The following is a 16,596-nucleotide window of genomic DNA, read 5'->3' on the forward strand; positions in this document are numbered from 1 at the left end:
ATTAACCTTCACAAGCTACTTGGACACAGGCAATATATTATTATTATTATTATTATCAGAATTTTAGAAGCAAATCTGAAAAATGTTGAGAACATTTCCAAATCCCACTTTTTAAGGAACAGTTCAGTTATAAAGTCACTGTTGGGCTTACATAATAGAAACTACCCATAAATGGCCCCATTTTAGAAATTAAACCCTTTACGATATTGAAAGCTGATTTTACAAACCTTGTTAACCCTTTTAGGTGTTCTACAAGAATTAAAGGAAAATGTAGATGCCATTTGTGATTGTAAACTGCTGCATGGGCACACGGCACGGGCGCAGAAGAGAAGGAGCAATATATGGTTTTTGGAGGGCAGATTTCACTGGGGTAATTTCAAGTTGCCATGTCACATTTGAAGACCCCCTGATGCACCCCTAGAGTAGGAATTCCCCAAAAGTTTTTTTGCAGGAAGAATTGATGGTTTTTTTTTGTACCATTTTTGGGTAAATATGATTTTTTTGATAATTCAATATTACACTTTTTGGGGTAAGGTGACCAAAAAAATGTTTGTTTTGGCGCAGGTTTTATATATTTTTTTATGCCATTCACCTTAGGGGGTAGATCATGTAATATTTGTATAGAGCAGGTCGTTATGGATGCAGCAATACCTATTATTTTTGTTTCTTTATTTTAGTTTACACAATAAAAGCATTTTTGAAAAAGAATCATGTTTTTGTGTCTCCATATTCTGAAAGCCATGGTTTGTTTTGTTTTTTTGGACGATTGTCTAATGTAGGGGCTCATTTTTTGCAGGACGAGATGACTATCTGATTGGTACTATTTTAGCGCACATATGACTATTTGATCACTTAGTATCACACTTTTTGTGATGTAAGGTGACAAAAAATGGTTGTTTTAGCAAAGATTTTATTTTAATTTTTTTGCTGTGTTCAGATAATGAGGTTGATCATGTGATATTTTTATAGAGCTGGTCGTTACGGACACAGCAATACCCAATATGTCTGTTTTTTTTCTATATATTCGTTTTTTTAAATTTTATATGTTTTATTATAGGGAAGGTTTTTTTCGTTTACTTGAAAATTTATTTTTTTATTATGAAAACCACTTATGTTTTTCTACTTTTTATTTTTGTCCCACTCAGGGACTTCAACTTCTGGGGATTTGATCCCCTCTGCAATGCATTACAATACATCTATATTGTAATGCATTGCCTGTCAGCCTTTACACTGACAGCCTGCCTTTGAGACCCATCCTAAGGGGCTGGATCTCAAAGGCTTTCGTAGAAGGCAAGCCCGGATGCCTATGGAAGGCATTGGGCTGCCTTCTCAGACATTGGGTCCCCGTCACTGCAGCGAGGGGACCCAATGTGGAAGTGGCGGGAATACATACCCTCTGCAAACTCTCTGCATGCTGCGGTCAGCTTTGATTGGGGTTAATACAGTGGCATTGGTGTTTTCATCTTTGCCACCGTATGCAGCAGAAGCCGTAGCTGTATGTTGCTGGTCCTTAAGTAACTGATCCCAGTGCAGTAAATATGTACGGCGAAGGTCCTCTATGGGTTAAAGCGCCATTTATTCCATGGCGCTGTACACACATATAGCATTCGGACGTGGGGAAGATATAATAGCATGCAATAAGAGTCACAGGCACGTAGATAAGGAAGGGGGATAGGGGGGTTCAAACCCCCCCCCAGAGTGTATGTCCTCCTAACCTGCCAGAGAACGGCCCGGGCGTGCCGCTGCCTGCAATAGCGGCGCGGGCAGTGCGGCTCACAGAGAGGTGATGGAGGCTGCAGGGCAGGCAGCATAGGTGTGCGCACGGGGTGTGCCGGGTGTGCCTGGGCCACACTAGTGTCCAACCGGCGACCGCACAGATGGTAACTATGACACAAAGACACATACTGTAGACAGTGTATTCAGTCCACCCCCACTGCTCCTGTGCCCCGCCTCCGTGACTCCGTCTCCCGGCGGCCGGCCACTTAACGTCACTCACTCCGACGTCACGCGCCTGCTCCGCCTTCATTAAAAAAGTGGGAGGAGCATGCGCCTGCGGCGTGACGTAGTGAGTGACGTCACGTTACGCTGCCGCCGGCCGCCTAGTTTTAGTGGTTGAAGAGCGGGAGCCAGCCGGCCTACTCGCCCAGTGCCCAACTGCCCATGCCCAGGCAGTGAATGGATGGTGATGTGATGTCTTTTGTGCACTGTCTGTGAAAACAAAAAACTGATGTAATTGTGAATACTATCTGGAGTCCTGACAGTCCCAGTCCCAGTAAGTGTCACCACTAAATGTTTTGGATGAGCTCGCTAAGAGAAAAAAGACACTAGATATGTCATAACTTTGGTAAGTGATGCTTGTTATATCTCCTGCATTATATATTCTGAACTGTATTGGGCCAAATTCACAAGACTGAACAAATAAAAAGAATTGCCCATGGCAACCAATGAGATTCCATGCGTCAATTTTTAAGAGAACCTAAGAATACAGAAGCAAAGATCTAAGTGATTGATATGTGCAACAATTACAGTTTTTCTTGCTCCAGTCCAGGTGATTTGGGCCCACTTTTGTTTATTTTAAATAGACTTTTGGTTGGTGTCTGCTGCATATTTTTACTAAGTATTTTTTGAGAGTCTTTTTAAAACATGTTTTTTCCATATGGTGTCAAACAACTAAATCGGTATTGCTCAAGGTAAAGGATTGGTTTAGGAATGATATGGCTGGTATATTTTTTTCAAACCCTGGTGTGTCTGCTAGATAAAGTCTTATAATTTGAGAAAGCGGAATGCCCCCCAGGAAAAAAAAAATTAAGTAAAAATGTTATGGGTGTTAATATATGGACATGCAAAAAAGTGATTTTATGATGCAAAGTAAAGCATGAAGCACAATACAAATTTGGTTGTGGCTCTTAAAACCATTTCAGCAAATTCCATGTTACAAAATCCAGATGCTGCTTCTTCCCTTTTGAGTATTGTCGTATCCCCAAACCGCAATTATATCCTCCATATCTGAGGTATTTCCATATTCAGGAAATATTGCGTTACTGATTATTTGTTGCTTTTTCTCTCTTCCTTTTAATCTTTGCAAAAATGAAAAATTTAGGCTAAAACAACATTTTATTGGAAAAAAAATCATTTTTATTTTCACAGTCCTGTGTTAATAAAGTCTATGAAACATCTGTGAGGTCTAAACCATAACTACATCTCTAGCTGAATTCTTTGGGGTGGGTATATGTAGTTTTAAAAATGGGGTTACTTCTTGGAGTTTACACTGTACTGGTACCGTAAGGGTGTTGCAGGTTCAACATGGTGCCCAAACCTATTATAGTAAAATTTCAAAAGCCAAATGGTGCTCCTTCATTTCTTAATGCTGCAGAGTGCCCATACAGCAGTTAATGACCACATATGGCATAATCCATACTTGGAAGAAGTGGTGTACTAATTTTGGGGTGCTTTTTCTCTGGTTAACCCTTGTAAAAATATTATTGTTAACATATAATTTTAGAATTTCCTGCCCCAGTTCTAATACATTCTATGAAATACCTGTGGGATTAAAATGGGAAATGCTACATTGAAAAAAATGGGGCCTTATGGAGGTGTTTCTCATGCACCTGAAATGGTGCCTGAAAAACTTCGTAAAAGATAGGGGTCCGAAAATCCACAAGGTGGTCCTTCAATTGTTAGGCCGATATTCATTTCTATTTTATCACCTGCTGTGTTCAAAAGAATGGGTTAAAATTGAAAATATGCAAAGAAAAATATGAAATTTTATATTTCACCTCCATTTTGCATTAATTTCTGTGATTTATTTTTAAATGGGGTGATATATGGGGGGGGTCTAATATATAGGCTTTTCAGAACCACTTCGGGACTGAACTGGTCCCTAAAAAAACTAGGATTTTGAAATTGTCTTGAAAATTTGTAAGACACTGCTAAACTTGTAAGCCCTTTAACATCTTAATAACATAAAAATAAAAGTACGACTGAACAATGATGCCAATATAAAAGGGAAGAAATGAATAGGAGTGCAGCCTTCTCTTCAAACAGCTGCTAGGTGGGGTAGCTGGGAGTTGGACCCTGCCGATTTGATATTGATGACCTATCCTGAGGAAAGAAAAAAGAATGGCACCGGCAGCATCTCACATCATCCAATATTTTATTGCGACCTCAAGACAAATACAGCAGCAACGTTTCGGCTTGACAAAGGCTGAGTTTCAGCCGAAACGTTGCTGCTGTATTTGTCTTGAGGTCGCAATAAAATATTGGATGTGAGATGCTGCCGGTGCCATTCTTTTTTCGTTCATTATATGGCCTGTTGGATCAAGGGTCAACGGTGAGGCTGTTGCATCGTATTACTACATCGACCAAGGACCGTATAGTGCTGCTTCTACTTACATTTTACTGCTATCCTGAGGAAAGGTCATCAATATTAAAATCCTGGAAAACCCCTTTAAGTACTAAGAGGGACATTTATCAAATGAGATACACCAGTTTGGAGGGGAAGTTTGTGACATTGGGTCAAACAGGTAGCCTATGTTTAAGGGACAAAAATAAAATTAGATCTGGATTATGACACATTTACTATGCACAAAAGTTGTTTCTCCATGCCGAGACAACCCCGTGGTGTACTTTTGCAATTGTACTTTTGTGTACATTGCAATCTTGCCAAATATATTAACGTGCGCCATTTCATAAACTTGGCACAGACAAAGAAAAGACAGACTTAAAAATGACATAAAACAACAGCAAATGAGAAATGGCACCTTAAGGATTTTGTGGGCTAGGACTGTCTGGCTTAAGAGCAGAGAAATTTAAATTTGGAAAATTGCTAATTTTGTTACATTTTCATAAAATTGGGAATTTTTATAAATAAAATAAAAATATATCAACCAAAATCTATCACTTACATAAAGTACAATGTGTCACGAAAAAAAATATAAATCTCAGAATCAATGGATAAGTAAAAGCATTCCAGAGCTATTACCACATAAAGTGACATGTCAGATTTGAAAAATGGCTGGCGCTTTTTCCTTAAAGAGGTTGTCCCACGAAAAATATTCTACAGTTTTCCAACCAGCACTTGGATCGGAATACTTTTGTAATTACATGTAATAAAAAAAATTGTATAGTTATTTAATAAAATGTATATGTATGGCGCCACCTGCTATTTGTTTTTTCTTATTTCTTTGACCTGCTCACTGAGAAGGCCGCACATGCTCAGTTTCATCCTTCAACTGCTTACTGAGCTGTGATAGGGAGAGCATGGACACGCCTCCTGAGCTGCAGTAGAAAAGACACTCCCCGTGAGCTGCCAGCTTGATATAAATCTAGCAGAGCAATAAATGAGGAGATCTCTGGATCCACGTAAGGTACAGGGCTGGTTCTAGCTTTATTAGGCCTCATGCACACAAACATATTTTCATTCCGTGTCCGTTCCGTTTTTTTTTTTTTTAGGACCATATACGGAACAATTCTTTTTAATGGGTCAGCAAAAAAAAAAAAAAAAAAAACGGAGTTCACTCTGTGTGCATTCCGTTTCCGTACGTCCGTATTTCCATTCCCCCCAAAAATAGAACATGTCCTATTATTGCCAGCATTATGGATAAGGATAGTACTGTTCTTTTAGGGGCCAGCTGTTCCTTTTTTGCGCAAAATACATACGGTCATGAGCATGAGGCCTTAGAAAGAGGTTGTCATGGAATTTATCATGTCTGATTTCCATTTTTTTACATTAGTCATGGGATAACCCCATTAAGGCCAAAATAAAGAGTCACAAAAATAGAGAACACATGGTAGGAGGCAAATCCTTTTTATATGACTTTATGCTGTGTATATATAGCCAAATATATATATATATATATATATATATATATTCGAAGAAACAGGACTGCACTCCAAGTTGTGATGAAAAAATAAAAGTGGTTTTATTCACCCATATTATGGCATGTCTTGTGACGTTTCAGCTCTTGCGAGCCTTTCTCAAGCGTAGAGTAAGTGAAAGTAAACACATATAAAGCATTACAAAAAGTGTTACACCCATCAGGGTGTGGTTACAATCAGCTTAATTACAGACATGTGTTACAATTATAAAGTGCATGTTTGACATAGTAGCTAGTGAAATACGTTTTATCGTATCAGGATATAATTCATTTATATACAGAATAAAATATATCCAAGACCAGTGTTCCAGTTAGAATCATAAAGTGATATAGACATACTGAATAGGGATCCCAGGAACAGAACTCAGAAAGCCATGGAGCCCACATATACCATTGCGTATCTCAAGCGTCTCGATCTCCTCAATGCGCATGCCCAGAGTGACAACATCGTATGAATCCCCGTATAAGAGTGGTGCGCATGCGTTCTATCAAGTACCATCTCGCCGCACCATCTTGGTTAATGGAAAACAGCCCCAAGTATCCGCTCTGCGCCCATCATATAGATGGTAACTGAACGGAGTATGTATTCAAGACCATGACTATAGAACAAAACTCATACAGAGTATATTACAGACCGCAGCAGGGATCTCCTACAGAAACCAGCATCAGGACCGGGGTCCCCTTTGGATTTTGCACCCACTTTTCAGACTCGTGCTCCCGCTGGACTCTCTCTCTCTCTCTCTCTCTCTCTCTCTCTCTATCTATCTATCTATCTATCTATCTATATATACAGTAATTGCACACTGCACTGTTTTGATACTTGTGGAGTAGAAAGGGTCCACTCGCACATCCGCAATGCACCCGGCCGACTCCCCCATAGAAATGCAATTGCGGACAAGAATAGGACATGTTCTATTGTTTTCTGGAGCCGCGGACCGGAAGATCGGCTGGAACACTGTGTGCTGTCCGCATAAATTCTTGCCCCATAGAGAATAAATTGGTCCGCACCCGTTCCGCAATTTGCGGAACAGATGCGGACCCAATATTACGGACGTGTGAATGGAGCCTAAAACGGAATACTGCACAGCAATTGAGTCTGCAGTATTTTTGCCTCTGGTCGCAATGCTGTAAAATAGTTATTGAATGACCTCTAATTCCTAGAGTGAGGAAATTGCTAAATAACTCCCACATATTCCCAAGAAAGAAGTTTTAACAAATCCTTCCTGCAGAGGAAGAACATAAAAGGGAATAGAAGATAACACAGAAGACAAGAAGGTGTCTTTAGCCTCAGCTGATGGCTGGCGAGTCACTTAGAAATCCGCAGTCTTTTATCAATCAGCTACAAAGTGGATCGTGTGATAGTGCTTTTATCTTCCTGTCATCCCTTACAGCAAATGTGCCGACACACAAAATAGTATTGATATAGAATAAGTCCAATTTTCCCACGTAATTCATTTATATGCTCTGACTCATATTTGCTTTTCATTATCATGGCTAGGCTAGTGTTCTGGCAGTGAACATCTTCTCAACAAAAGCTTGTAATACTTGACACATTTTTCTGCTTTACAAATTTTCTTCTCTTAAAAAAATAAAAGCAGACGACAGCCATCTACATCAACATATTTGGGTATGTAGCACGGGAAATTGAACTGCAGTACTGTAGTCTACATACTGCAGTATTTTTTTAATTAGTGGAATTACCTCTTTAAAAAGGTTGTCTTGAGCAACTAACATTTCTCATGTAGAGAAAGTTATTACAAGGCACTTACTAATGTATAGTGAATGTCCATATTGTTTCCTTTGCTAGACAGTAATATACTATAACTGTCCCTATGCACAGTAGAGGAGCTTCCCCTGCCTCCCTGCACTGGCTGTAGTGAACGCTTACCGCTCACACAGGCACCGCTCCTGGCGGCTGGTTAATTACATGGCGCATTGGGAGCACAGGGGGAAAGCTCACAAGCAGGAACAAAGATTATATATTCACATATATTACTATATATCTCATGTATTATTACTTTATTTGCTCCACTATACAGTAAGAGGGAGCAGTGCGAGAAGACACCTACCAGTTCCCAGCCCGTCTTCCTAGTTAGCACACCACTACGCTGTTAGGAAGATGGATATCCCTTAGGCCTCTTTCACACTACCGTTTTTTTTTTCCGTTTTGCGGTCCGTTTTTTGCGTTCCGTATACGGAACCATTCATTTCAATGGTTCCGCAAAAAAACAGTGTGTTCCGTATGCATTCCGTTTCCGTATTTCCGTTTTTCCGTTCCGTTGAAAGATAGAACATGTCCTATTATTGCCCGCAAATCACGGTCCGTGGCTCCATTCAAGTCAATGGGTCCGCAAAAAAAACGGAACACATACGGAAATGCATCCGTATGTCTTCCGTTTCCGTTCCGTTTTTTCTGAACCATCTATTGAAAATGTTATGCCCAGCCCAATTTTTTCTATGTAATTACTGTATATGCCATACGGAAAAACGGAACGGAACAACGGAATGGAAACTGAACCACAACGGAAGCAAAAAACGGAACAACGGATCTGTGAAAAACGGACCGCAAAACACTGAAATGGACATACTGTAGTGTGAAAGAGGCCTTAGCAGCAGCTCTGAAAAAGACAGCTACTAAGGGACATTTCAGTCCTAGTATTCTAATATAGATAAAGGTTTTCCATAAATTAAGTATATTACAAAAATGTTCCCTATCCCTGTCACTACCTACAGGTGAAACTTGAAAAATTAGAATATCGTTCAAAAGTCCATTTTATTTCAGTAATGCAAATTAAAAGGAATTGCATTATTGCAGCTTAAAATTAGAATATTGTGAAAAGGTTCAATATTCTAGGCTCAAAGTGTCGCACTCTAGTCAGCTAATTATTCCATACCCCCTGAGCAAAGGGTTCCTGAGATTGTGACTTTGGGGTTTCATAAGCTGTAAGCCATAATCATCCAAATTATACCAAATAAAGGCTTGAAATATCTCGCTTTGCATGTAACGAGTCTCATATGTTATAAATACAAGAAACAGAACTGGATCGCACATCCTCAATACTATGCTTTTATCTAACTGCTTCTCAGCATAATAAACATCGCTTCTCAGCGTAATATATCGTATACCTACCCCTATGCTGCATGCTAGACATGAGGCATCAGTATACAATTTGATCAAAAAACATAGGCCCACTCACCGCGACAAGGTTGCCTCTTTGAATGGGACCCTATTCTATACTCACCCTATGTGATGGGGTTGGTTCCACACCTGTTCACATGGTGCAGTACTGCACGGCGGCCATTGTTGCTTTGGTGCCGTCCTGGTGGGTTGGTGGGGCCCAGTGCCATGGTGGCTTTGTCATACAGCGGGGGCGTTGTTTGACTGCTGGTTCCCACTGCCTGCTGGGGTGGTGCTGCAGCATTGGCGGCCGCCGTGCTGTGCTGCGCCAAATCTAGAATAGGGTCCCATTCAAAGAGGCAACCTTGTCGCGGTGAGTGGGCCTATGTTTTTTGATCAAATTGTATACTGATGCCTCATGTCTAGCATGCAGCATAGGGGTAGGTATACGATATATTACGCTGAGAAGCGATGTTTATTATGCCGAGAAGCAGTTAGATAAAAGCATAGTATTGAGGATGTGCGATCCAGTTCTGTTTCTTGTATTTATACTATCTCCTATATTAGTTTCACCTTTTAAGTTGCATTACTGAATTAAATGAACTTTGCATGATATTCAAATTTTTCAAGTTTCACCTGTATTTGAGGAGGGAAAAAATTTAACAGTTACTCTTTAAACAGGCATTGAGGCATAATTTAGGAGTATAGCAAAGCCAATATCTTATCTGGATACAGCTATGTTGGGGTGATTGCCCCTCATCAGTGTTAGGCCTCATGCACACAACCGTTTTTTTTTTTTACGGTCCGCAAAAACGGGGTCCGTAGATCCGTGACCGTTTTTTCGTCCGTGGGTCTTCCTTGATTTTTGGAGGATCCACGGACATGAAAAATAAAAAAAAAATCTAAGTCAAGTTTGCCATTGAAATGATAGGAAAAAACGGACACGGATCACGGACACGGATCACGGACGCGGATGACAATCTTGTGTGCATCCGTGTTTTTTCACGGACCCATTGACTTGAATGGGTCCGTGAACCGTTGGCCGTGAAAAAAATAGGACAGGTCATATTTTTTTCACGGCCAGGAAACACGGATCACGGATGCGGCTGCCAAACGGTGCATTTTCCGATTTTTATTATTTTTTTTTTTTTTCCACGGACCCATTGAAAGTCAATGGGTCCGCGAAAAAAAACTGAAAACGGCACAACGGCCACGGATGCACACAACGGTCGTGTGCATGAGGCCTAAAGCAGAGAGAACTGGCTTAGCAGGACTTTCTCTGGAATATGGGGGTACTATTGCTCATTGTGTAATGCTTCTCTTGGATAATGCAAATTTAGTTCTCTTTCAAAGAAGAAAAGATAGCTGTGCCTCTGACGCTATCTAGTAAGCAGATTTCGACAAAGGCATCTCACCCAGTTTAAGCCAGTTATCTCTTCTTTGCTCTGAGGGGAAATTATTCTGAAACAGCTGTCTGCAGATGAGATACTAGCTTTGCAATAATCATGTTTCAAGGCCTGAGTAACCCATTAGTTACCGCCAATACTCCTACTTCTACTCCTAATACTTTATGGTGGTCACCTTAGCCTAGGCCAATGCCTTCATACTGCTGCCTAGGCTAAGCGCTGCAATGGTCTCCTGTGCAGCAGAGAGCAGGGGATCAGCTCTGACATTTATAGCCGGGCTCCTGCTTTAACAACGTAGGTCGGCAGAAAAACAAAGGGTTAGATGACACAGTAAATAGTGGCCATAGCATTTAAGTGGTTTAGATGGAATGGGCTGCCTCTCTCAGGCATCATCACTGCTGTGAACGAGATCGAGGGGAGCCGATGTCTGAGTATGGCAGTTGGAGGCCTAATGAGGGCGACCTGGCTGTGCCCTGATAGTGCCTGTCAGTAAAGTTATGACAGTATAAAACACTGTACTGCATAAGGGCTACTTTCACACTCGCGTTTTGTGCGGATCCGTCATGGATAGGGATGAGCGAACTCGAACTGTATAGTTCGGGTTCGTACCGAATTTTGGGGTGTCCGTGACACGGACCCGAACCCGGACATTTTCGTAAAAGTCCGGGTTCGGGTTCGGTGTTCGTCGCTTTCTTCGCGCTTTTGTGACGCTTTCTTGGCGCTTTTTGAAAGGCTGCAAAGCAGCCAATCAACAAGCGTCATACTACTTGCCCCAAGAGGCCATCACAGCCATGCCTACTATTGGCATGGCTGTGATTGGCCAGAGCACCATGTGACCCAGCCTCTATTTAAGCTGGAGTCACATAGCGCCGCCCGTCACTCTGCTCTGATTAGCGTAGGGAGAGGTTGCGGCTGCGACAGTAGGGCGAGATTAGGCAGATTAACTCCTCCAAAGGACTTGATTAACTGATCGATCTGCAGCTGTGGATCATTGAGCTGCTGATCCTCAATTGCTCACTGTTTTTAGGCTGCACAGACCGTTTGTCAGTCACATTTTTCTGGGGTGATCGGCGGCCATTTTGTGTCTTGTGGTGCGCCAGCACAAGCTGCGACCAAGTGCATTTAACCCTCAATGGTGTGGTTGTTTTTTGGCTAAAGCCTACATCAGGGTGAAGCTGTCACACCAAGTGCATTTAACCAGCAATAGTCTGTTTATTTTTTGGCCATATCCCAGTCTAATTCTGTCACTAAATCCATACCGGTCACCCAGCGCCTAAATACTAGGCCTCAAATTTATATCCAGCTAAATCTGTCCCTAGTGCTGTAGCTGGGCGAGTTATTTAGTGTCCGTTCAAGCACATTTCTTGTTCTGGGTTGAAATACAATTCCCAATTTAGCAATTTCATAATTTAGTGGTTTCTGCTATATCAGAGCTATTTGAAATCTATCCCTAAAAGGGTATATAATATTCAAGGTGCACATTGGGTCATTCAGAATAACTTCACACACACCCGCTACTGTGTATTTCCAAGTCTAATTCTGTCACTAAACCCATACCTGTCACGCAGCGCCTAAATACTAGGCCTCAAATTTATATCCAGCTAAATCTGTCCCTAGTGCTGTAGCTGGGCGAGTTATTTAGTGTCCGTTCAAGCACATTTCTTGTTCTGGGTTGAAATACAATTCCCAATTTAGCAATTTCATAATTTAGTGGTTTCTGCTATATCAGAGCTATTTGAAATCTATCCCTAAAAGGGTATATAATATTCAAGGTGCACATTGGGTCATTCAGAATAACTTCACACACACCCGCTACTGTGTATTTCCAAGTCTAATTCTGGCACTAAACCCATACCTGTCACCCAGCGCCTAAATACTAGGCCTCAAATTTATATCCCGCTAAATCTGTCCTTAGTGCTGTAGCTGGGCGAGTTATTTAGTGTCCGTTCAAGCACATTTCTTGTTCTGGGTTGAAATACAATTCCCAATTTAGCAATTTCATAATTTAGTGGTTTCTGCTATATCAGAGCTATTTGAAATCTATCCCTAAAAGGGTATATAATATTCAAGGTGCACATTGGGTCATTCAGAATAACTTCACACACACCCGCTACTGTGTATTTCCAAGTCTAATTCTGGCACTAAACCCATACCTGTCACCCAGCGCCTAAATACTAGGCCTCAAATTTATATCCCGCTAAATCTGTCCTTAGTGCTGTAGCTGGGCGAGTTATTTAGTGTCCGTTCAAGCACATTTCTTGTTCTGGGTTGAAATACAATTCCCAATTTAGCAATTTCATAATTTAGTGGTTTCTGCTATATCAGAGCTATTTGAAATCTATCCCTAAAAGGGTATATAATATTCAAGGTGCACATTGGGTCATTCAGAATAACTTCACACACACCCGCTACTGTGTATTTCCAAGTCTAATTCTGGCACTAAACCCATACCTGTCACCCAGCGCCTAAATACTAGGCCTCAAATTTATATCCCGCTAAATCTGTCCTTAGTGCTGTAGCTGGGCGAGTTATTTAGTGTCCGTTCAAGCACATTTCTTGTTCTGGGTTGAAATACAATTCCCAATTTAGCAATTTCATAATTTAGTGGTTTCTGCTATATCAGAGCTATTTGAAATCTATCCCTAAAAGGGTATATAATATTCAAGGTGCACATTGGGTCATTCAGAATAACTTCACACACACCCGCTACTGTGTATTTCCAAGTCTAATTCTGGCACTAAACCCATACCTGTCACCCAGCGCCTAAATACTAGGCCTCAAATTTATATCCCGCTAAATCTGTCCTTAGTGCTGTAGCTGGGCGAGTTATTTAGTGTCCGTTCAAGCACATTTCTTGTTCTGGGTTGAAATACAATTCCCAATTTAGCAATTTCATAATTTAGTGGTTTCTGCTATATCAGAGCTATTTGAAATCTATCCCTAAAAGGGTATATAATATTCAAGGTGCACATAGGGTCATTCAGAATAACTTCACACACACGCTTCTGTGCATTTCCAAGTCTAATTCTGTCACTAAATCCATACCGGTCACCCAGCGCCTAAATACTAGGCCTCAAATTTATATCCAGCTAAATCTGTCCCTAGTGCTGTAGCTGGGCGAGTTATTTAGTGTCCGTTCAAGCACATTTCTTGTTCTGGGTTGAAATACAATTCCCAATTTAGCAATTTCATAATTTAGTGGTTTCTGCTATATCAGAGCTATTTGAAATCTATCCCTAAAAGGGTATATAATATTCAAGGTGCACATTGGGTCATTCAGAATAACTTCACACACACCCGCTACTGTGTATTTCCAAGTCTAATTCTGTCACTAAACCCATACCTGTCACGCAGCGCCTAAATACTAGGCCTCAAATTTATATCCAGCTAAATCTGTCCCTAGTGCTGTAGCTGGGCGAGTTATTTAGTGTCCGTTCAAGCACATTTCTTGTTCTGGGTTGAAATACAATTCCCAATTTAGCAATTTCATAATTTAGTGGTTTCTGCTATATCAGAGCTATTTGAAATCTATCCCTAAAAGGGTATATAATATTCAAGGTGCACATTGGGTCATTCAGAATAACTTCACACACACCCGCTACTGTGTATTTCCAAGTCTAATTCTGGCACTAAACCCATACCTGTCACCCAGCGCCTAAATACTAGGCCTCAAATTTATATCCCGCTAAATCTCTCGTTACCGCTGTCCTGTTGTGGCTGGGAAAGTTATTTAGTGTCCGTCAAAGCACATTTTTTGTTCTGGGTTGAAATACAATTCCCAATTTAGCAATTTCATAATTTAGTCGTTTCTGCTATATCAGAGCTATTTGAAATCTATCCCTAAAAGGGTAGATCATATTGAAGGTGCACATAGGGTCATTCAGAATAACTTCACACACACGCTTCTGTGCATTTCCAAGTCTAATTCTGTCACTAAATCCATACCGGTCACCCAGCGCCTAAATACTAGGCCTCAAATTTATATCCCGCTGAATTTGAATACAATACATTGGGCCAAATAATATATTTGTTGTTGTGGTGAACCATAACAATGAGAAAAACATCTAGTAAGGGACGCGGACGTGGACATGGTCGTGGTGGTGTTAGTGGACCCTCTGGTGCTGGGAGAGGACGTGGCCGTTCTGCCACATCCACACGTCCTAGTGTACCAACTACCTCAGGTCCCAGTAGCCGCCAGAATTTACAGCGATATATGGTGGGGCCCAATGCCGTTCTAAGGATGGTAAGGCCTGAGCAGGTACAGGCATTAGTCAATTGGGTGGCCGACAGTGGATCCAGCACGTTCACATTATCTCCCACCCAGTCTTCTGCAGAAAGCGCACAGATGGCGCCTGAAAACCAACCCCATCAGTCTGTCACATCACCCCCATGCATACCAGGGAAACTGTCTCAGCCTCAAGTTATGCAGCAGTCTCTTATGCTGTTTGAAGACTCCGCTGGCAGGGTTTCCCAAGGGCATCCACCTAGCCCTTCCCCAGCGGTGAAAGACATAGAATGCACTGACGCACAACCACTTATGTTTCCTGATGATGAGGACATGGGAATACCACCTCAGCATGTCTCTGATGATGACGAAACACAGGTGCCAACTGCTGCGTCTTTCTGCAGTGTGCAGACTGAACAGGAGGTCAGGGATCAAGACTGGGTGGAAGACGATGCAGGGGACGATGAGGTCCTAGACCCCACATGGAATGAAGGTCGTGCCACTGACTTTCACAGTTCGGAGGAAGAGGCAGTGGTGAGACCGAGCCAACAGCGTAGCAAAAGAGGGAGCAGTGGGCAAAAGCAGAACACCCGCCGCCAAGAGACTCCGCCTGCTACTGACCGCCGCCATCTGGGACCGAGCACCCCAAAGGCAGCTTCAAGGAGTTCCCTGGCATGGCACTTCTTCAAACAATGTGCTGACGACAAGACCCGAGTGGTTTGCACGCTGTGCCATCAGAGCCTGAAGCGAGGCATTAACGTTCTGAACCTGAGCACAACCTGCATGACCAGGCACCTGCATGCAAAGCATGAACTGCAGTGGAGTAAACACCTTAAAACCAAGGAAGTCACTCAGGCTCCCCCTGCTACCTCTTCTGCTGCTGCCGCCTCGGCCTATTCTGCTGCTGCCGCCTCGGCCTCTTCCTCCGCCTCTGGAGGAACGTTGGCACCTGCCGCCCAGCAAACAGGGGATGTACCACCAACACCACCACCACCACCTCCGTCACCAAGCGTCTCAACCATGTCACACGCCAGCGTTCAGCTCTCCATCTCACAAACATTTGATAGAAAGCGTAAATTCCCACCTAGCCACCCTCGATCCCTGGCCCTGAATGCCAGCATTTCTAAACTACTGGCCTATGAAATGCTGTCATTTAGGCTGGTGGACACAGACAGCTTCAAACAGCTCATGTCGCTTGCTGTCCCACAGTATGTTGTTCCCAGCCGGCACTACTTCTCCAAGAGAGCCGTGCCTTCCCTGCACAACCAAGTATCCGATAAAATCAAGTGTGCACTGCGCAACGCCATCTGTGGCAAGGTCCACCTAACCACAGATACGTGGACCAGTAAGCACGGCCAGGGACGCTATATCTCCCTAACTGCACACTGGGTAAATGTAGTGGCAGCTGGGCCCCAGGCGGAGAGCTGTTTGGCGCACGTCCTTCCGCCGCCAAGGATCGCAGGGCAACATTCTTTGCCTCCTGTTGCCACCTCCTCCTTCTCGGCTTCCTCCTCCTCTTCTTCCACCTGCTCATCCAGTCAGCCACACACCTTCACCACCAACTTCAGCACAGCCCGGGGTAAACGTCAGCAGGCCATTCTGAAACTCATATGTTTGGGGGACAGGCCCCACACCGCACAGGAGTTGTGGCGGGGTATAGAACAACAGACCGACGAGTGGTTGCTGCCGGTGAGCCTCAAGCCCGGCCTGGTGGTGTGTGATAATGGGCGAAATCTCGTTGCAGCTCTGGGACTAGCCAATTTGACGCACATCCCTTGCTTGGCGCATGTGCTGAATTTGGTGGTGCAGAAGTTCATTCACAACTACCCCGACATGTCAGAGCTGCTGCATAAAGTGCGGGCCGTCTGTTCGCGCTTCCGGCGTTCACATCCTGCTGCTGCTCGCCTGTCTGCGCTACAGCGTAACTTCGGCCTTCCCGCTCACCGCCTCATATGCGACGTGCCCACCAGG

The sequence above is a fragment of the Bufo gargarizans genome, chromosome 5 (genome assembly GCF_014858855.1).
Source record: "Bufo gargarizans isolate SCDJY-AF-19 chromosome 5, ASM1485885v1, whole genome shotgun sequence".
Taxonomy (NCBI): Eukaryota; Metazoa; Chordata; class Amphibia; order Anura; family Bufonidae; genus Bufo; species Bufo gargarizans.